This window comes from Amblyomma mixtum, chromosome 3, assembly GCF_055824585.1.
Source record: "Amblyomma mixtum isolate Tamu chromosome 3, ASM5582458v1, whole genome shotgun sequence".
NCBI classification, from domain to species: domain Eukaryota; kingdom Metazoa; phylum Arthropoda; class Arachnida; order Ixodida; family Ixodidae; genus Amblyomma; species Amblyomma mixtum.
Window position 1 is genome coordinate 390,703,449 of NC_143014.1, and position 21,513 is coordinate 390,724,961.

Consider the following 21,513-nt stretch of genomic DNA (forward strand, 5'->3'; position numbering starts at 1 on the left):
TCGCCCTTGGACCCACATCCGCCTTCCCTGCGCTTGGACACCTCAGCGGCAGCAGTTGCACAGTTCCGCACTCTAGCCTCCTGCAGGCCCAGACGCTTCCACGCTCTCATCCGTGCTCTGCCTCTCATCACACGCGCTCTGTGCCACCATCCAGCTCAGCGTTGCCCCTTTCTCCTGCCTCTTTCGCGCACAACAGTGTCTACTTTCAGTCTCCGAGCATTCCTTGCCACTCAGACCCTTCGGTTTTCAGCAGTGATTCTTTCTGTGTCACCACCCAGTGCGCCATTTTCTTCGTGAGCAGTGCGCCCTTCACCCCTGCCTACTGAGACACCCCCATTCTGATTTCGCCCAACTGCCCCGTGGCCATTGCTTGGCCACCGCCCTTCAGCCGTGTCCGCATTCCTGAGGCCTGAACGCAACGCCAGCGTCCCCACCTGGATCTCCGACTTTTGCCTCTCCCTGGACATTTTGTGCTCTACTTAATTTCTAGGCCCGCGGGCCTTGTACTTAACTATCTTCGTTTTTTTCCTTATCGCGCATCGTGGTATGGTGGGGGGGGGGGGGGGGGGTGGCACCTGTTGCGGCGTTCGTATCGCCAGTGACGCTGATGACATTGAAGATTGGAGCGTGACCTGGCTCGCGCAGAAAACATATTCAGCAACCGGCCTGGCCAGCAGCGTCGACCGCCCGCTCCACCGGCTCACCAGCTGCGGCCACCGGGCCTCGTTCAATAAATGCGGATCACCTTCCACAGTGGTGCTCACTCCATGCTAATGGCAAACCTAGATCTTCTGGCTGCCACGAGTTTATCCTTAGAGGGCCTCGGGAAAGAGTGACTCATGGGGGGGGTGGGGCAGTCGGAAGGTTTGCCGCAAAAGCTATGTTGTATGATGGCCACTCTTCACAGCTACGGACTGTCTCCTTCAGAAGCGGGCCAACATAATCTGGAAAACAATAGGCGTGCATATAATAATATCAGCATTATCATTGCAAACATTTGTGACATTAACCAGTCATATAACAGAGTGTACTAAAGAGGTATAGCAAATACTCCTTTGTTGATGAATATACACACCCATAGCCTTAGTTTCCATCGAAATATTCACAATAGAACTTGCAGACGAAATTGAATATTTTGATAGCTGAGTTGAATATGCCACCAAAATGCTGATGAAGCCTATATTCTAAACACAAAACTTGAGAGATGCTGATGCGCATGTGAAAGATTGCAGTAAAATACTAATGTTGATATGTACAGTCAGGCCTGTAATGTACCGCACATAGTAGCATGGGCAAAGGCTATTTTCACGGTTGGTGTTATTGGGTGTTATCCGGTCTTGGGCTACATCTACCTGCATTATTGCATTGCACTGACACAAACAGGTTGCTTAGAACGGTCATGCCCAGATATGACGGATATCCTGAGGCACACTGTGCTTATTCACATTGGAGCATATAGACTGAAAAATGAAACAAAATAATTTGTTGCCGATATTGCAAGTTATACTCCAATTATTTCTGATTTTGTTTTCACAGCCCAAGTGGTGTTTTGTATCCCTTTGAGATCCGTGACCTTAAAAAGATTACAAAACATTGTTTTTGTAATGTTAAGTAAACTACTCACCAAATGTAGGCTCTGCTTTCATGGGACAAGCAACGGCTGTGCCTTTCCTTGCTTTTGGGCACTTTATTTTCCATCGGGACAGTCCTTCAGCTGTGGTGGCTTGTGCTTTGCTGGCATTCTCACTGAAATGCAGTATTGCCAGTTGTGTTCTGAAAAAGCAGGCAAACAATTCCAGCAGCTCATCAAGTGTAAATTTTCGCCTGATCTCATTCACTATTTACCTTGCACGCATGCCATCAGAAGAAGCATACAGAAGACCTCAAAGCTGAAAATGTCTGTGCATGGGGCCAGTTCTCTAATGCCTTTCAGGAGACGAGGTGACTTCACAACCACGACAAACTTCTTGTGTTCAGTTGTCCCTGCGCTGACAAAGCTATTTCCCAGAAAAGCCTTCTCCAAATGGCACAAAGGAGTACTGTGATATCTTTTTAGAATTGGGACTAAGCAACTCGTATATTCCCTTACAACAACAAACAGTCTCTATGGAAAGATTGGCAACTAGCTGGATACCAGCAACTTGGCTCTTTGACAAAGCTTTGCAATTTCAACATGTTGCAAGCCATGCTTCATCACAAGAACATGATTCCAACGTGGAAAGCAAATAAATAAATATGCAGGAAGCAAATTGAGGGTTCTGCGGAATGCATGGGCGCTATGCTGGAAGGCCCGAGTTTGCTGAAACTCGGAATCTTCCCGAGTTCTGGCGACGCCCTCAGATGAGTGAACTAATGGTAGCAAGACAAAATCCCACCCTCGTCACGCCTCCAGCTTCATTGGGTTATCTGGATATATTCCGCGCTTTATCATCGCATCGGCGCCACCTCATGGTCTTCTTGGGCGGTCTACAAAGAACGGGTCACGTGAGACAACCGCCGGTGCACTTTTCATTTGTCTGTCGCTCCACCAAGTGCATTGCGTGTGCAATTCAACAAACGAGGTTTGTTGAATTTTATAATGCACTTATTACACCTTTATAAGCATTTTATAGTGTGCAAGATTTGGATTTAAAGCGCTTTAGAGTGATTCATACATTATTAAATTTTCCTTTGTACCGCGAGGGAACGCTACCAACGCTACATCATGTGCAACGCTAGGGCTAGCAACGCTGTGAAGGCTACGGAAGTAGTCCGCAAATAAAATAAACAGAGGTGTATCGCTCTGCGCTGTTTTGTGGCCGTGTGGTCTAACGCGTCGCTCCGGAGGGTCGACAGGCAATGGCAGTGCGTGGGTTCGAATCCCGCATAGTTAACCTTTTTTTCCCACATTTTTTTTTCATCGCAAGTTGAATTTCCCGTGACTTGGAGAAAACTCGTTTTGTTCAGAATCGTTTGAATATTATTCCGTGTTCTGAAAGGAACAGGATGTATCTGTTCATATGATGCATACCGCATACACCATACACCATGCATACACCACCTCGATATGGCCTGTTTTCTCGTGTTAAATGTTAAATTTTGAACATAGTATTGATTCCCACAGTGACAGCAAATAGTACTGCCTCAAGAGCCAGCTTGGCTCGATTTCCCTGCTCTCCTAGAAGAGCAGAAGCTGCTCAGGCAGGATTTTCATGCAGCAAGGTACAAAGAGTTCCATGCTGTGGGAGGGTCAAGTAAGAATGCAGAAAAAATTGTACAACGCTAGGAAAAAATTTTTCAAAAGAGCAAACAATAAATTAGACAGGACAATAAAGAATGCTGACCCCGCAGTGTTTGCGAGAAATGGTTTATTCTGGAAACAGCCAGTGGTATGGATCACAGTGCACACAAATTAAAGGACACGTGCAGTGGATGTACACCAACACACAATCAGTCAAGTGCTCCAAAACTGAAAAAAAAAGAATGTGGAGCCATCGAACAACACTATTTGATAAAACGAAAACCTGACCAATGTACTAACAAAGACGTGACCCGAAACAAATTCAAACTCAACTGAGCAAGAGCCAGCTTGAAATCATTCACACCTCGGAAAAATTAAGGACAAAACATACAGTACTGGCTACCTAAACACTGGCACTGCATAACATGTCAAAACGACCAAAGATTGACGGTAATGCAAGACAGCATCAAACCAGGAATTCCTTTTCAGGACATGAAGATCAGAAACCCATACATACCATTCCCAACCCTCACACACAAAATGAGGCCAATGCCTAGGGGTTTGTGAATGTTCGAACTTTTTGGACAGCATAATTGAATAAATTTCTGTTGAGTTAGTCGAACGAATCAAACAGTATATGTTCAAAATTATTTTAAATGAATCCAATTTACTCTCAAATTTTCATATACTTTCCGAATAATTCACACAACGCTTCATTAAGCTCCACCGTATTTTTCTGCAATTAAACTTCCAAAAACTGCACACATTGACGACGTGTACCAGTATACGTATTCTAATTGGAAAATTACTCCCTTACAAATTCTACTTCTCTACAGACACTATTAACACGACCACCTCAACACCTACACTACAAGTTACTGCCCAATACAATTTCATGCTACGAATTGCAATGATGCAATGATTTGATGAAAATGTTACAATTTTCTCGATAGACTGATCGACACACACACCCACATGCACAGATATTTCACATTTCCACACACACGCACAAAGGTGATCACAGCAAGCCGATGAGTCCTTTCTCTTTCGTCGGTAGCATATGTATTACACATCAATTCGAAGTCAGACAAGTTCCTCGATGCTACTCAAATCTTCATCACTGGAATCGGTGCTCGACTCATCAGAGGAGGAGTTGCACGAGTCGGAAATGCTGAAGACAACCGGTTCAATTTCAGCGTCAACAATCATATCGCGTTGCCATGCTTCAGCCTCAACTTGCTCCACATGAACACAACAGTTATGCCAGTTTTCCTGGCTTACAGACGCCAGTGCTTCCGGCAGGAGCTTTTCCACTTCAGCCAAAGTGAAACATTTTTTGCGACTTACGATTATGAATATTGCATAAGAATGCAATCTGCCAAGTGACACAAATGCTACCGTTTAAAAACCCATTAAAATGCATGCATGAAATAGCTGGAAAAATCCATGCACCTATTACGTGCGCAAACATGAGGTAAAAAAACATTGTCTACACTGAGTGTAAAACTGCTCAGTTACTGATAAACGGAAGCGGTTTTTGAGGTTTAATACCCCAAAGTAAATCAAGCGAGGAGGCATGCCATGGTGAAGGGCTGCCAATAACTTCAACCATATGGGGTCCCTTAACATCCACTGACACTGCACAGTACACGGACCACTATCACTAATAAATGGGAGAACATTCCATTAACCGTGACATGCATGAAAGCAAAAACAGCATTCTTACAACCATTGTGTTCAATACATAATGTGCCTTCCTCGTGAATAGTAGGCCTTCACCACGTCAGAGCTGGACTTCGAAGCGGCCTTCACGCCAATGTAGGTCCTGTCGACGCGTCCCACGACGTCTGTGATGCCGCCGCGCAGAAGGAAACGCTCCTTAACATACGCACGCTCGGCCGCAGTCGTGGGGAAAGCAACACACCGCTTCTGCACAGCCGCGTCGATAAGCGCGTCGCAGACGTCCTTCACACAGCGGCTCACAGTGCTTTGGTGGCGTCCAATAAAACGGTCTGCGCCGACGCTCCCCTGGGAGCTCCCGGTCGCGAACCACCGGAGGGCGCAGAGGACTTGCTGTTCGAAAGCGAATGAGGCCCGGTACGCACTCTCCGCAGGCGTGGGTCGCCGCCTAACTCTTTACACAACCATCGTACCGATGTTTTGGAGAGGCGAAAATGTCACTGGAATTCGTCGTCGGCCATGGCAGTAAACGGGTCCAGCCGGCCGTACTGACATTGTCCGTCAGAGGAAGCGATGACCCAGGCTGCTGCTGCTGCCGCCATGACAGTCCCGAGATGAATTCGGGGCACTTCACAGTTCACGAGTTTAGCTCCGAGTTCACCTGTCAATCAAAACCATTGTTCACGCCCCCGGCGTGCCGTACATAAATTATAGGCGTACGCGCTTTGGGTGGGCCACTCCCAACATCCCTGCCGGCTACAGGTATGCTGCGCGGCTGTGCTGATTGCTGACAGACATCGACGATGTTGACCATCGCAATATAACAGGCAAAACGGACGTCATCGCTGATTAATCTAAGCACCTCTGCGAAGGACACGCAACGTGGCGACAGCCGCCGATTTCTTCGCTCGCATACCAAGATTGCACAACACTATAGCCTGTTGCAACCACGTAAGACACAGCACAACGCTGACGGCGCGTCACACCTGCTTGCAAGGCGTCAAACCCGGACCGCGATGACGAAACGGTGCTTGGAGCACGTACTACTCCAAAAACATGGCACCAGGTGTTTGGCTTGGCCGTGCTTTCATCGGTGATAAAGCTCAGCATCAATGTGTCAAACACATCCGGGATCGACAAACGGTCGCTGTTCTAGACCCAGTGCAATAAAGAGTTTGTAATTTCCAGCACGCAAGTACTGCGTACTTCACAACCGTAACACCTTTCTCTGTTATAAGTCCGATTCCATTATTACAAACCGGATCCCTCATCTGCCCGAACGATATTATTGCGATGTCATTGCGGTATACAACGGCGATCGACGTTAGTGACAAAACCAGTCCGCAAAACCTTGAAGTGCACGATGTAAACAAATACTACGCAGATACGCGCGCCACCACCTTCAGAGCTTTTAGTCAGCGTCTGATGACATAAGATGAGTTGTGTCGCTGGGTAGCACGCTCTTCGCATCCGCAGCACACTAAAGAGGCGTCACACACAACAGGCATACGTAATGAATCATTGAATACAGCCAAACAGCAATTTTTTTCTCACTCCGCATCACAGCCGCTCGCACGGCCAATTTCTACCGCTGAGATTCGCCAAGAGCGTACTAAAAGCAATGGTTGGCCATAGGGGGGTGCTGCAGCGGCCGTAGCAGCGGAGAACTCCACCTGAGGTCACTGCAGAGAGCAGCAGTGACGCGGGGGGTGGGGGGTGCAATGCAGTCCAGTTTTTTGTTGTTGTGTATTATGCAAGCCAGAAGATGCATGACTCTCATATTTTGATATACGACACAATAAAATATATTATCGCAATGGCCGAAAAATAAGTCAGATTCAGCGTCTAGTAGTTGCCCAGTCTTTTCAGTCGAAGGCAGCGCTACCGGCGGCGTGTCAGTGCAGGAGCTCTCGTTTTCGGCACGGCCGGCTGCCGCTCTAGTTCGTATGCAAGCCACGATGCAAGCAATGGTCTCAGTATCGCCACTAGCGGCAGAAAGTGTCAAATCTTTGTTAATTTCCTAAAGCTATACTTTTCAACAACGCTTCATTGGATTCAAATTTTAAAATAAATTTGGAAATGAACAAAATGTTCGTAATATTATCTGTTGTCTTTTAACGTATTCGAGAGAAAAGAAAGGGTTGATACAAGAGTGCACCTAGTGCGCGCTGTTCGTCTTCGGAAATGGAGAGACAGATAGAGCCTGAAAGAGAAGACACGCCTTTGACGCCCCCGAAAAGGCGTGTCGAACAGCTAGCGGTGAGTGTGCAGATAGATAGGAGAGAAGTCACGATTTCGCGATTGCTGACATGGCGCTGATAACTTCAGGTAGCGCTGCGGCCTGGTATTGCGCAGTGTATTGTGTTTGAAGTGTGAAACGGGCGCGCAGGGTGCGCTTGTATCGCCTCTACGTGGCTTTATCTCTACATTTTATTGTCCGCTGCCTGCGCACGTTCCGCGCTATCTTCTTTCGCTGACTGCCGTCATCGCAAACTCGGATGAAACTCGGGCGAGCGCCAAACTCGGGCCTTCCGGCATAGCACCCCATATCTTGCTTTCAAGTAGTTACATTACTCAGCAGGAACTAGCCATTGCCTCTCTCCAAGGTCGTCATGTGGACAATGTGTGTAGAGCCCCGGGTGCCCCGTGTGCACATTTGCAACATGCCGCTCCATGCTCGTCCAAATTTCGGTTAGTAGCTCAACGTTGCCATCGTTAAGGGTTGCACACCAATATAGGTGATTTCTGGCTTGCTGGATCCGCAGTTCTACCAGACTACATCCAGCTCGTTTTGCTTTCTCAGCCAGCTTCTTCTTGATGCCTGGAAAGGAGGTGTAATAGTGAATTAATGAAGATTGAGCGTTCATAATATGGTAATCTAGCTTTTGAGCTTGCACCCCGAAAAACCCGCTTTCTCTCCCCTCGCCTCCAGAACGCAAGGAATCTGGTTTCGCACCACAGTGCCCATCAGCGACGTCTGCATGCATGGCAAGCCCTTCCTTCATCGTCATTCACATCAAAAACAGCCAGAAAGAAAAGCAAACAGATAAAACCTTCCCCCATTTTTGTGCCGCTTCAACTTCAGCAACCTTTCCCACTGCTTCACTATTTGTTACAATTTTGCGGTCCGGCCCCCTTGTATTAAAGTCTGCTTGATCCAACAAAATTTATTCTAAAATTACACTGCATTCTGCAAAGCATCATGGAGGAAGCAGTCTTATCTGCGAAGCGTGGCAATGAGCACCCGATATTTTCATTCGTCGCTACCTATTGAGATGTGCCAACAATCAAAGTAGTGCTGAATATTGGGCTCCTGTGTTCGCATGTACTTGGTGACTTGGACGTGCCGGTCAGTTGTCACTGAATTCACCTTGAGCCCCGCTCCTTCACCATTTTGAGGCTCTTCATAAATGAATACTTTTCCGTGGAAGTACTTGATTTGACATTTTCACGCTTGTGAGAAAAGAAAGCTAAGTTACATCACAAAGCCACTATATTAAAAAGCTCTAACCTACCTCCCCGACTTGCACTTACTCGAAGTGAAGAATTTTGTTGAACTGGGCGGCGTGTAGAGAGTAGGTTAAAAGTTTTCCCTAAAACCCTGGGGAATCGCGGCGTCCATCGCCAGCCAGGTCCACAGTGCAGCCTTCCAACTGCCGAAACAACTCTTCATGTTGCTGTTGCCAGATCTGGCACAACAGAGGTGCAGCTTTTAAACATCATATCAAACGCAGAACACAAATACACTACCTGTTTGCTTCTTTCCTTAACAGGTACCATGAAGCGATTTTCAGAACTTCTTTTCGGAACCTCTTTTCTGATCAAAAATGATTGCTGCGTCTTATGTAAATTCAAGATCCCTTGAAGTCAGTCTAGTTGTTGTCAGAAAATCATTTCATGGACTTTTTATGTATGTGGACCCTGAAATATTGGTTCAGTAATTCTTCGTTTCACAATGCACAACCTTTCTCCTACCTTGTCGATTGCAGGAAGCAGGTAGCCTCGCTGGTAGTTGTAAAATGTTCGCGGCGTGAACACCTCCACTTTTGCGTAGTTGAACATTCGGAGCACTGAGGCGGGCCTGTGCCAGCAAACAACATAGCTGCTGACATCAGCACATTGCCTGCTGCTTTGCGTTTATCATGGGTTGGCGTGTCCAGGTTAGGGTGTGGTGGTTTGCACAAAGTGTCTGTATTTCACGCCAGGGGCCAGACACACGACTCGCACGTTTTCAAGCGGCAAAGCCCTTGCGGCACATTTGAAATAGTCCGGTCAACTACTTTCAAATATGATGATTTTTCTCTTATCCCGCAGGAGGACTTCTTCAGTACTGGAGTCGAGTCTGAGACAATATAAAGTGAGTTGTAATGGTTAAATTCTCATGTTTTATGCTGCTGAGATAACTGGAGGCTAGAATTTAAGAGGAATAAAGAGCAGTAAATGTAACGGCCGCCCACACTGACACTTTGTCTTTTGTGTTCTAGTGCACATTTTTGCATGCTATTCATTTTTTGCTTGTAAGTAATGTCAGGTTCGCAAAGCTCCAAGGTTTTTTGCCTCATTGATGCTGCATGAGCAGCTCCTTGTGCCACTGAATATTGTAAAAGCATTTCGATGGATCAAGAGCTCTTTTATGAATATTATATACAGTGTAAAGTTGTCCAGCTGCTGAGAGGACATGCCCATCACCGCAATGCAATTATGCGAGTGCAGACAATACGATACTCATGCCTGCCCCTACCCAAGAAAGGGGAGGACATCTTTATGGCGCTCTTCCATCTCCTAAATGACTGATCTGATTTTTAGTCACGCAGCCATAATGAAATGACATGCAGTGCACATGCTAAAGAGGTGCACATAAAGTCGTAATTATTACCCAAGGAAGGTCTCGTTAAGTGTTGGGAAAAACTCCGAGCTCTGCCGAGTGTTATCCTCTTCTTCACAGTCTGAGACATCAGATTCTATCGGACTGGATGACTGTCGGGGAACGAATGGGATGGGAGACGGTGCTCGACCATCAATTGGTAGTGAGCGCACTGTTCGGGAGGGAGAACGTGGTAGAGGAGAACAAAGGGGTGGTGCTGCGTAGGTTGGAGCAGCACTTGTAGTGGTACAAGCTTCGCAGTACGTGCCGGTGGACTGACAGGCATCTGTCTGCACATGCGTATCCTTTCTCGGGGAAATGTGGAGGTTCACCTGTGTATCTGAAAATTAATGAAGAAAATGAAACTCATGCCATGTCAAGCGCTCTTTGTTTATGCAACGGTAATATTGCGTAGTCGTAGATGCTGCCTTATTACCAGCTAATAGGCATGACCACCCAACAATATCAGCTATACTATCACTACCTGCATGTGAAATACGTGATGGCCTTCTTTGGAGGACCAAAAAGTGATTTATACACACCTTCCCAGCACTTCCCCATTGGAACTGACACAACGCGAATGCCTCCTCCAGAGTTTGTCTAGCATTCAGTGATACCACTGGATAATGGACCAATTGGTGCCCCTTCCCTCTCCTCCTTCCTAAGACACGGAAAAATTATCGGGACACAATTTATTCTTGTGGAATGCGGGAAGAAAATGAACACACCGCTGCTGCGAGGAAAGTCTTACATCGTGTTTGCACGTCAACGCCGTCGGTCTGGCGGGCAACAGTGGAGGTATTCATTGATGTCTGTGTGCAGCTGTCAACCATTCGTAGGCGAAATTTGCGCCTCTTCTGCTGTCATGACAACTTCCACATCCTGCGGTTCGGGTATGTCCTAAAAAATGCAAAGCTGTTAGCAACCGAAAGTAAGGACAATAAATTATAACAAAATTGATAATTTTCTTCACGCGTACTTACCTCGGACGTTCTCCGCTTTTTTGGCGGTGCGCCGAGCCAGAGGTTTTGCGTCGGTACGGCGTCTCGCTTGAGGTGAGCGTTCTTCATGTCCACACCGAGGCTTCGGAGGACGTCCAGGTTCGTTTCGTCATCGCCAGGTAGAAAGTGCTGAAAGCACACGAACCCGGTCTGACTACCCATATCGTTTGGACCATCGCGGCTATTTGCTCCAAGCCACACGGCTCTTCGCTGCGGGTCTCTGGGCAATTTGAAAACGCTGAAAACCACAGCCTAGCGCTGCCACGACACAGAAAGAGCGGCGTGCTTTTGCGAGCAACTGTAGGTCCGGGTTGAGTCGAATTGTCGGGTTGAAAACCGGTAACTAGGTTCATGTAAACGCCGCAAGTTGTATCGGACTGGACTCGACCTCTCAGCTCCGCCCAAGGGGTGGGTTTACAAGCAGCCCCCTCCGCAAATAACAAATAATCATTCACACACAGGTTTGCGAAAGCATTTTTCGCAGGGGTGACCGAAGCCGGAGCCGGTTTACCAGGTGCGCACCTCGCAGGGCGCGCCATGAGAGTTGACTCACTCGTATCTAGCTCATGTAAATGGAGAGTCATCGAGTTTAGCTGACCTTGCTGCAGTTGTGGGGTTCACGTAAACAAAAAGACCCCACGCGAGACGAAGAAGCGCAACCAAATCCGAAACCGATCTCAGGTCAATGAACTATCGATGATCACGTGCTGTATCTTACCGAGTACAATTGTGTGTGCAAATAATTGCCACACTTTTTTTTACTTTCTAACTTTAATGAAAAATCTATTATTTCGAGATAATTGAAACTTAGATATATCTAAGTTTCTAAGCGTATTAAGATGACGTAGTTCAATAGTGCTTATGTCAGCCGACGGCGTCGCATGGTCGTTTTATGAGCTCGAAAAAGCAACGACTTCTAAAGGGCTTTATTAAATGCAGACTCAATATGGCGGCCAAATATTTCGGAATTGGCATCTCTAATGTTTATTGAAGCAATTAAAATTACAACCGGGCAGCTTCCTTTTCTTTTCACAACCCCTTTAAAGGTACAAAAGCTCGGCATCGCCTCAACTACCAGGATCCCCTTTTCGCCAGACACGGCTGAGCCACGCACGGCTAAGCGCGAGTGCTCGGGTCCGTGGTTACGCACTGCTCAACATCATCCCCCGGCGGGGATGTCCCTGCTGATGCTCAGGAACCCGTGGTGTCGCAACTCACCATCATCTGCATGTTTCAGACGCCCCTGCAGGGTTCGTGTTCAGTGCGTGGCCGCAAATTGCGTCGCTATACTGCGCACTATTTTTTTGCAGCTTAAAGCTATTGCTGCAATCGGACAGAACCCTCAGCAGGCCATGGCGCCCCTTGTTTACTCGGCCATTACCTCCCACTGCTGTCGCTTGCAAACCATTTATTCCTTGGCATTCTTCCTTGACACAACAGGACTGTCAAAAACGGACGCCCTAGTGATTTCGTAGCTTTGTTTTGTTTACCCGCACCGCGAAAACAAATTAAGCCTCAGGCAAGTGCGTTTCGAGGCAATGTTTACGATAACTGGAAGGGAAAATCCCGGAATCCTGTCTGTGTTTATTTAGGGCAACCGGGTTCAAGTACTTCCAGAACGCAGCGTGTACCTCTGCAGCTTAAAAAACAGGGTGCGTATTTTTGTCACACTCGGTCCCAAAGAAACCCTTGCACGCGGTTCTGGGAATATTTGTTTCCGCACTGTTTTGTCGGAAAACATGACAGGAAAAAAAAGTGTTAGATTTTGGAGGCTGCATAAGAATGTGACAAAAACGTGGGTGGAAAAAAAGTTGCTTATTTTTTTAGGAAATACTTGCCAGAGAGCTTTCTAATCAGATTTCGAAGCGAAATTAGAGCATCGCTTGCAGGGAAAAAAGTCGGCCAGCAGACACGCGACCTCTTTGCTTAAGGCGTTCCTCAGTGAGGATGAAAGCAATAAGTGTACTTTGTTTGCTCAGCGAGTCATCGTTAAAAAAACCAGTGCAGTACGTTTAAGCACAGGGACTCAATTTTCGTCTGGTTTATTGGAAGCGCTGTTTCATGCAAGCCAAGAGTTTTCTGCTTTACTACACTGCCAAATTCTGCACGCTTCGCGGAAAAATTACTTGTACGGGGAGCTGAAAGCCACAATTTCTTTCTCTTCGCATGTGCAGTTCCTGCTAAAACACTACACGTACCGCGCGTGATAAAACCAAAGCACGTCGTTGAGGATGCCTTGTATTTATGCGCCTGGTTCTCAGACGATTACCTAATGAGCCGTTTAACATGTAGATATAGACGCGTTTAGCAAAACAAAAGTCTATATTGATTACTTGGTGTTCCACTTTGCTCTCGAGTGCGAAAGGTAATAAACAATATACAGGTACGGCCAACATTGCCGATTTTCACTAACAAAGTACGATGACGTACTTGCTCTTTTTATTTTTTGGTTGCGGGCCTCCAATGCTCGGCCACACCGCTATTCACATCCAGGCAGAGATTACGGTGTCATTTTTATTACTGACGTCATGAATTTTAATCATCTGACGGGAAAAAACTCCCAAACTTAGATCCAGTTTTCATAACAAGAAATATGTCTTTTCCTGTCGAACAAACATCACATTAGAAAAGAGAGCACTGTCGGGCTAGCTGGTCTTTTGACACCAAATTCATCTTATCTAGCGGAAACGACAGGACGAAGGAAAAGACGAACACGGGCGCTACTGACAACTGCCTATCTGATTTTTCTTTACATTCACCACCAAACACTGGCCAACCTACCGGCGTGAGGTCAACAACAACAACGACGACAACTGCTTTATTTAAGGTTGAACCATGCATATATATACACACAGGACTGCTAAGGTGCAAACTTGCAAGGAATCTTGTAAGCTGGCGAGCAGGAAGTTATACCAGACGTACAGAGCAACCGATAAATTGCTTCCTCAACCTTGTCCCGCTTTTTTGATAAGAGACCCCTCCAAGGTTTCACGAGTTCTTTTTCGCTAACTTTTTCCTAGGATTCTCAGCCCACAGAAACGCAGTTTAAAATCGGTGCTTGCAAGCAACGCAATGGTCCAAGAGGTGTGAGCCCCCCTTACTACCCAGATTTTTCGCGTGCTCCCTGAGTTGGTTATTGACGCGACGCTCCGTGTGGCCGATGTACGGTCTGCCACAGTACATAAGGATCTCGCACACGACGTCCGTGTGCGTGCGTGCGTGCGTGCGTGTGTGTGTGTGTGTGTGTGCGTGCGTGCGTGCGTGCGTGCGTGTGCGTGTGCGTGTGCGTGTGCGTGCGTGCGTGCGTGCGTGTGTGTATGTGTGTATGTGTGTGTGTATGTGTGTGTGTGTGTGTGTGTGTGTGTGTGTGTGTGTGTGTGTGTGTGTGTGTGTGTGTGTGTGTGTGTGTGTGTGTGTGTGTGTGTGTGTGTGTGTGTGTGTGTGTGTGTGTGTGTGTGTGTGTGTGTGTGTGTGTGTGTGTGTGTGTGTGTGTGTGTGTGTGTGTGTGTGTGTGTGTGTGTGTGTGTGTGTGTGTGTGTGTGTGTGTTTGTGTGTTTGTGTGTGTCCCGGATTAAGCAGTGTCCTCGCTGAATGCGTTTCTTCTTATACAGCGCTTTTCCATCATTTCCTCTTCCGGTTAACCTCCCTACCTTTCCTTCTCCTCCTCCTCCTCCGCTCCTGCCAAGAAAAATGGTCACCTCCGCTCTTAAAAAAATGCAGGTTATCACTATATCACTATGTAACAGAACTTTCACAGTAACATTGAACATAGCCTCAAAATAATCTACTACCCGGGACAGTGATTCTTATTGGTGAGTCCACTGCGACACGAGGACCACATATTCTTTCTTCCTTCGCCTGTATGAATGCACTATGGTAGACTATGTCATATCTAATTTTCTTGCTATTTATTATTTTGTCTATGTCAATGATTGTTTTAAAAACTTGATCAGCTGCTTCCGGCGGCTAATCCTATCCCTTGGGTGAAGCAATAATGGTGATTTCCACGACCTATGGGAAGCGCCTCCGTCTAGTCAACCACAGCCTAAATGGAACCTCGGTTGTTTTTAAATTTCACGACTTATTCACTCACGCTTGTATGGCCATGGCTGCGACCTCCTATGAGCCAGTCTTTCGTTTCTTGAGAATCGGAAGGAATAAACGAAGTACGAGGAAACAATCGCTCCTTGGTGTTTGAGAACGTCCGGCATGAAAGCGGGGCGGTACACGTTCGACGCACGCTTGGGCGGCAATTTGGAATCACGGAGGGAGAGTACCGAGCGCCGATCAATCGTTAAAAAACAAAACGTTTCGACCCCGCTACAGGAGTCTTGTTCACAGAGAAAGAATAGAAATGAAGACTGATTGTTTCATGATATGGCGAAACAGCCGGTCTGTATCGGGGGCATGCAGATTGCCTTCGTTACGATTGAGCGTGTGCGCCGTCGTCTGAATATGAAGGGATTCCAGGTAAAAGCCTTGACGTCTTGTTCTTTTCTTTTGCAATTATCTTGGCGCTATTCCAGTCGGTGTCATATAGGGAACCGCAGCTCAAGTTTGCCGTGTCGATTGCAGCGCCGTAACACACAGCATAGCGAGAGGAGCAAGCAGTTCTGGGGGCGCTCTTGGTGCTATTCCACGCCACCTTCCTGAGCTTATTGGCGTGAGCTTCTGCGCGCTGTCGAAGCCACACGTGGTGCGTGTCAGTTATCGGGGTTATGTCTACAGAAGCGAGGCAGATAGTGCTATCAACCAAACGCGGGCTTCTAATCGTTCAGAATGTGCCCTCGCGTTTGTAGCGGCCCAAGCGACTGACGGCAGCAGTTTTTAGTCGAACAGTGGAATAACTGCAGTACCATCTGGGCAGCGCACGTTCCCTATACCGAGAAGGCTGTGCCTTCCGCCAGCACGTTTGTTTCGACGTGCTGCTTGTCGACATCATTGTAGGGCTGCTTCAATATTTTTCGGAAATCGCTCGTTTCAGCAATATACACACGCTGGGAATCAGCTCAAGGAAGCCTATATACGTACAACAATCGAAAAATCCTACTTCGCTATCTTGTCTTTGACAGTCACCATTGCGTGTGTAAGCTTCCACGTATGTGGACGTGTTCGACGTCAACTTCGCACGACCGAAATTTGCTGGACATTAGCCAGTTTTATTTCCACGTACGTACAGAGTTCACGTACGCAAACGTGAGCAGTCTACGTAGCCTACGGGCATGTCATTTGAAACCGTCATAAATACACGTACGCGGAGCACGCCGCGCGTTGTTCCTCAGGCGCTAGAAAACAAACACTGCTCTAGCCGCTCTAATACAAGACGTCTCATAACCAAGCTCGTCGAACGGCGTCAGCGCATTGCTGTGACAACTACGAAAGCTATTTCGTCAGGCTTAACAGCTGATAAATCACCCTTCTGTCCGAAAAGTAAAACTATTTGTCACTTGAAACTCTATGCAAGGGTAAGAATGATAAACCCGAAGGGGAAGCTATCGACACGATATCGCGTCGAGGGATTAGCGACCCTAATAGCCTGAGTCGCTTTGGAACGTTAAACCCCAGTAAACCAATATGTGCTATATAATGTCCTCCTTGCTGTACAGTCCAGCTCAGCAGAGCACACCGACGTATCTCTAATAGTTCTGAAATAAAAATCTGTTCAAGGTTTTTAAAAACCACCCTGTAGAGCCGACCACACAGTCCACGACCGAGGAAGAAGTCGGCGGCCGTCTACCCTTCCTAGAGATGGTCATAAAACGCGACGGCGCTGGAATGTCAAGCAGAGTATTCACGAAGGACGCGCACATGGGCACGTATCTGAGCTTCAGATCCACGCACCCGGCCTCTCACAAAAAAAAGTAGGTGGTTGCCTCGCTTGCACGCCGTGCGGAAAAGCTGATTAACCCCGGAGGACCAAGCGGCTGATCTGGCTAACACATGCTGTGATCTGCGTGATCTGTCTTCGAGCTTCGGACCGTCGAAAATCGCCTGGCTCCTCCAGCGCCATAACCATTTTAGCGAAAAGATAAAAAAAACACGGACACAGCGCTTGTGTCCATGTTCTTCTCTTTCGTCCTGTCCGTTAGCGCAGTTCAATAGATTGCCATGCAAAAAAAAAAAACGATTGCGATACATGTTCACAGCGTAAGCAAAAGCACGACCGCCGTATTTCGGCTGTATGAAGTCGACGTCGCTTTTGTCCCTGCGTGGGAGCTTGATGGCTGTGAAAGATAAGACTGCGGAGTAGAAGTTCCCATCGGTCGTATATCCTTGCACTGATTGTGCAGCAATAAAATGACGTCACTACAAGCACTACACGCAACACTACAATGATGTCGACAAGCAGCACGTGGAAACAAACGCGCTGGCGCAACACACAGCCTTCTCGGGATGTGGTATCGACCGGAATTACGCCAAGGTAATTGCAAAAGAAAAGAACAAGACGTCAAGGCTTTACCTGGAACCACTTCATATTCAGACGACGGCGCACACGCTAAATCGTAATGAAGGCAATCTGTCCCCCATATACACCAGCTGCTTTCGCCATATCAAGAAACAATCAGTCTTCACTTCTATTCCTTCTTTGTGAACAAGGCTCCTGTAGCGGGGTCGAAGCGTATGCTTTTTAACGATTGATGGGCGCTCGGCACTTTTTCTCCACGATTTCAAATTGTCGCCAAAGCGTGCATCGAATGCCTACCGCCCGGCTTTCATGCCCGACGTTCACAAACATCAAGGAGAGATTTTTTACTCGTACTTCGTTTATTCCTTCTGATTCTCAAGAAACAGAAAAATGGCTCATAGGAGGTCGCAGCCATGGCCAGACAAGCGTGAGTGAATTAGTTGTGAAATTTAAAAACAACCGAGGTTCCACTTAGGCTGTGGTTGACTAGACAGAGGCGCTTCGTATAGGTCGAGGAAATCACCAATATTGTTTTACTAAAGGGATACGATTAGCCACCAAAAGTAGCTGATCAAATTTTGGAAACATTCGTTGACAAAGACAAAATAACAAATAGCAAGAAAATTAGAGAGAACTTAGCCTACTATAGTACATTGATACAGCCCAAGGAAGCAAAAGTAAGGCAATCCACGTGTCGCAGTGAGCGCATCAATAATAATCATTATCGCTGTTAAGAGGCCGTTTTGAAAGTCTGTTCGAAGGGACTGCACCATTTCCGACTGATACAACGATAGACCGCGTTTCTTTTTTAGGAATGGATGACATGGAGTAGAGGACCCCGTAGCGAGGCCGAAACGTCTGTTAGTTATAAGGATCGGTCGGCGCTCGATACCTTCCCAGCATGATAATTCCGGACCAGACGGGTTTCCGCCAGACACTCTTTGTCACTTTAAAATCATTAACGCCGGCGATGAAGACTGTTGCACATTGGGTGAATGACAAGATCAGAAGCGCAATTTTGTGCGTCAAGCCCAACTGGTAAGCAAGACGGCGGCATTAGCGCGCTCTTTACGCCGAAAACAAGCTGAAAAGGCTGCTACTAACAGTAGCTCGGATTTTAATTAATACAGATGTGCCCTCTTGCGTTCTTTTCGAGACGATGTATTTTATTAACCACATGCGACTTCAAGTATTAGTAAATGTTTCTAATCGTAAGTACCGACGGTAGGCGAAAAGAACCAGGTGGCTTTTTTTGTGCACACTTTTGTTAACTAAGCCACTGCGCTTGCGCATTAAGCTTGATTGCAAGCAGTTGAACGAAGACGTGCAATAAATATAAGTATGATAAAGTTCTCTCCGTCCTGTTCTATTCGGATCACACCACTGTGGAAGAAAGACAAGTGATCCGACGGCGGCGCAAGGCGCGGCTTGTTTGTGTGACTTTTACGCATGGTGCGGCCGCAAGGGACAGCACCTGTACTGGGGGCCTTTCTTTAGCTCGTTTTGATCGTGCTTCTACGGGCGCGCTCAGCACGGGTGCTGGATTTCAATGCATATGTGATGCTCGCCTGTTTGAAATGACTGGCTGGTTGGAAGAGTCCCTTTATATTTCCTCCCTCATTCCGGGCTATAATTCGACTTGGGGCCCCTTAATTTATGCTGCTGACAGCTGCCTTCTCAGAGCACAGCTGCATTAGACTTGAGCAGCCTATCAAAATTTGTGTAGTTTATGTATTTCTTATTATACCCCCCCCCCCCCCCTTAATGCCTTGGCACTGTGGGTTCTTTGATAAGTAAATAAATAAACATCGAAGTTTAGGAGAAACAGCATTAATGTTTCTCCTAAATGTTAACCCACGCACCCTTGGGTCTCAGTTCAGTGCATCGCGTACGAAAGAAGCACACATCTGGGAATTGCTCGTCACGCTCCGAATGAAATTCCGTTCGATGCTTTTTCGTTCTATTTATCACTCAACTATTCGTGTTGAACGAGAAGAGTATTTGCAACAGCCTTATTACAAACCTAAGCGTGTTGACCATGATTTTAAGGTTCGGGAAATTGCGACAAAAACTGAATTGTTTAGGATGTCTTTCTTTTCTAAAACCATTAGGGAATGGAATAGGCTGCCGAGTGATGTCGTGGGTGCTGCATGAAATGATGCTTTCTTTTTTATGCTGTAAATGTATGTGCATGTCTGGCGTTTTACATTTCTTTTGTCTTTTTTCGGTTTTTCTTCTATTTTTTACTCTGCCTGGGAGCAGAGGTGTCATAATTGGTGTAGTTTATGTATTTCTTATTATACCCCCCCCCCCCCCCCCCACTGTAATGTCTTGGCGCTGTGGGTTCTTTGATGAATAAATAAACTTCGAAGCTTAGGAGAAACAGTGTTAACATTTCTCCTAAATGTTAACCCACGCATTAATGTCTTCACTAATTCTTAATTTCTGAGGACGACAACACAATGGAATGATTTACCAGTATCTGTCTTACAGTCCAGCACGTTACCAACGTTTGAAAAAGCTGTTTTCACTTCGCCGTAAAATGTTTGATCAATGCAATAAGTACGCCTAACCGATTGGTGCTTCCATCACAATTAAGGTGGAAGACCGGAAATGTAAAAATGTTTTGCCTTTCTTTTCTGTGTTAATTACCTGATTTCAAAGTAAATATTTATTAATACACCTTCTGTAAAACAAAACATTACGTTGCAAGAAATGTGATTGTGCAGATGAAGATGAAGATGAGCTTTCTATTTTTGTATGATTGCAAGGGAGCATGTTACTCCTCAAGTGCCACGCCCCACCACTGTAACGAGCCCACGGGCAGCAGCTTTTGCAAATAAATAAATAAATTTATTGAAAGCACCCACGTAAGCACTCTGTAATATGCATTCTGAGGGTTCAAGAGCACCAGATCAATAAACGGAGAGCTTCCAACATATGTGCAAGCGCCGTGCTTGGCTCCACCTATCTGTCACTTGCATCGTGTTGCGGCACAAATTGAAGGGCGCAATCATCGATTTCTGGATTTCATACGGGATGTGATAACCAGAGGCAACTGTGTAGTCGCTATTTGTTATTTGAGCCGCCGCGGTGGCTCAGTGGCTATGGTGCTCGGCTGCTGGCCCGAAAGACGCGGGTTCGATCCCGGCCGCGGTGGCTGAATTTCTTTGGAGGAGAAATCCGAGGCCTGTGTACTGTGCGATGTCAGTGCACGTTAAAGAACCCCAGGTGGTCAAAATTTCCGGAGCCCTCCACTACGGCGTCTCTCATAGCCTTAGTCGCTTTGGGACGTTAAACCCCATAAACCAACTAAACCAACCAGCTATTTGTTGTTTTTAACTTACGAAAAGTAATGTCCAACATTAGAAGCAGGTCACTCATCTTCTTTAACGAAACCGACATACGTCTACTTGAACCAAAGCGTCAAGTATAGATAATATAAGAGCGAGTCAAACAACCACAACCAGCACCGCATGTGTTTAGCTTCTTTGGCAGACGCATGTGTACACTGCGTCACGCTTGAGTCGTATCAGCTATCAACGAGCTTGTCGGTGCCCCTTTGCCAAAGGTACTCCGCAACTGAACGGTTTTGCATTACAGCGCGCTGCTGGAAATCCGAAGCCTCTTAGAAACCGCGCGAGGTGGACCCTCCTTCGATCCCTCGAAGGGGGCGGCTGTTTGAGCCTAGATCACCTCTGACATTTGACGCCTCAGCTGCCGGCTTCCCTAAGTCGCGATACTTCCTGCTGACAGATCTTTTTTCTATGCTGTATGGTGGCATCCTCACTGCAGCGTATTAATTTAGAGAGTGCGCTGATAGATCCACATTGTGCTCAGCGCATGTAAATTGAGGGCGCAATGGAAGCATTTCAGAGGTGGTGAGGTTGTACGCGTCACACTTTGCAGCATATTTTCGAAAAACTCCTTCAGCTGGCGTAATCAGTGTCGAAATGCGTCTAGCATTCTTAGTCAGGAGAACATGACTGCTGTTGAGAATGGTATTTCGCCCCTCTTTCAGGCGAGTACAGTCTTTGGAAGCGTTAAACTGAGCGATAGTTGTCCTTTGAAGGACGCGTAGCCGCTATCACAACCAGGTACAAAGCAGTCCTTGCCCGTACCAACACATAATTATGCATTTTTTTCAGTACCCTAATGCACAAAACATTCAAGACAGCCGGTCAAAACACGTCTCTGCCGTCGCATTCAAAAGGAACGCTTGAGACGGTCCTACCTATCGTCGTAAACTTGCAAGTTGAGCTGCTGCTCACTCACTCGGGCATTGCCATAGACAAAGAATGAATAAGAGAGGACACTACCATAGACCCCAGCGGCCCAATCG

General features: G+C 46.8%; 1 pseudogene; it reads right to left on the reverse strand.

Annotated features, from left to right (window-relative positions):
• Window positions 1-760: 760 nt before the first annotated feature.
• The window catches only part of LOC149357158 (uncharacterized), a 46,673-nt pseudogene continuing 25,920 nt past the window's right edge, over window positions 761-21,513 (reverse strand).